The sequence below is a fragment of the Merops nubicus genome, unplaced genomic scaffold (genome assembly GCF_000691845.1).
Source record: "Merops nubicus isolate BGI_N331 unplaced genomic scaffold, ASM69184v1 scaffold2963, whole genome shotgun sequence".
NCBI lineage: Eukaryota > Metazoa > Chordata > Aves > Coraciiformes > Meropidae > Merops > Merops nubicus.
In genome coordinates this window covers 31,206-32,967 of record NW_008598062.1, presented here as the reverse complement: position 1 = coordinate 32,967, position 1,762 = coordinate 31,206, and positions in this window count along the sequence as shown.

Here is a 1,762-nt window from a genome sequence, read left to right as displayed (position 1 = left end):
CAGATAAGAATACAAGGAGGTCTTCAAATCCCTGTATGAAAAGGAGCTTTAAGAACAGTGCTGTAAAGCCCAGTGGCTGGAGGTTGGTCTCAAAGGTGAGTTGGTTTCTGTTCTGATAAAGACATGTGGTATTTTCTGTCTGCTTTATCATGAATTTTGAAGATCTGGAGAAGAGACAAGAGGACTTAAAAGTGAAGATGGTTTAGGTTTAATAGAATGTGCCAGGGACTTCAGCACCAGTTACTTCTCATCAGTTCTGGATTGAAGGAAGGAATTGTCCATCTGTCCAAAGATTTGTTTCATTAAATCCAAATTATAGCCATTTTCATGCAAATAAAACTATTAAGCACCAGCATTGAAATAGGTTCTGAGCCAGAGATGAGATTAGGACTGGATTACAAATGAGCCAGATTTTATAATTAACAATTACTGAAGTGTTTTTACCTAGGGTTACGGTGAGTTCTTTAACCAAAACAATAATTGATTACTAACTGTTGGACCACGTTTAACATTTTTTCTCTTCAATACCAGTGCATGCATTCTGGTCCAGTTTAACTGTTGCTGGATTTTGAGTTTTGAATCTTGTCCATACACTGTGTCAAAATGGCTCATGGGAACAAGTGATTAACTCCATGCAGATGCCCCAGGAAATAATTTCAGTTATTTAGTTTGCTGCATTGAAATTCATCCATGATGCTGTTCAAGTAATCACTATTATTTTCAGGTTTAAACACCAAAATATTCTGGAGTTTGGTAGGAACCATTCAGCTATTGGTGTTCATCAGTTTTTTACCAACCATCTTCCCTATCACTTCTAAGTCCATGTGGTACTGTACATTTTGGATAGAATTAACCAAGCTGCCAATTAGACCATTCTGTTGTTGCACAATATATTAACCCTAGAACTGATCAGGTTTTCTTTTGAAGTACTCTGAGGAAATGTCCTTATTTTTATCTGGATCTGGAGTAGAATTATTTTGATTTGGGGTTTTAGGTAATTATTTCATGATAACTTGAGCAAAACATTATTGAAAAAGTAGTTGTAATCTATGGAAAAAAAAATTATAGGGATTTTTCTTTTTCCAGTGATCCCAGTGTACAGGAAACACACTCAACAATTTTATTGTTGTTTTGACACACTTCTCAACACTGGTAAAAGCAGGGAAACACTTTTTGTGCTCTAGTTGACATTGGCAATCCATTACCTGAGATAGTTGAGAGTGTAGTAGCAAACACACTGAACCTGGCAACATTTGGAAAAGTTGCTGACTTACTATTGTTAATATGCAATATATGTACTAGATTTGAACTCAGCTTGGCTCTTCTAGTCCCCACACCCAATCCTTCATCAGTTTGCTTTCTAACTGGTGAAAGATTTCTTAGATGTAGCATCAAACTGGGAAGTTTCCACCCGTGCCAGCTGCATGCTGGCTTTCTGTTTTCTGGGAAGACAGAAAATATGCCCCCCCCCTTCCTCCTAACCATGTAAGTCAAATATCCTGGAATTGTAAGTAATCTAAGTAATTGTTTTCTGCTTCCTATATCCTGCTGCTTCAGTGGGACCCAAGCAGAGGCTGTTGTGGGGCTGAAGCTGCTGCTGCCTGGTGCTTCTCTCACTGCAGACAGGGTGGAGGAGGGGGGGGGGAAGGTAGTTTGAACAGGTTTGGGTTTTGTTTTTTTATCTCTATTGGATCCCTGTCAGCGAGGGAGGGAGGAGGAGGTGAAGAGCAATGACCTGAGCATAGCAAATGCTTGTTACCCT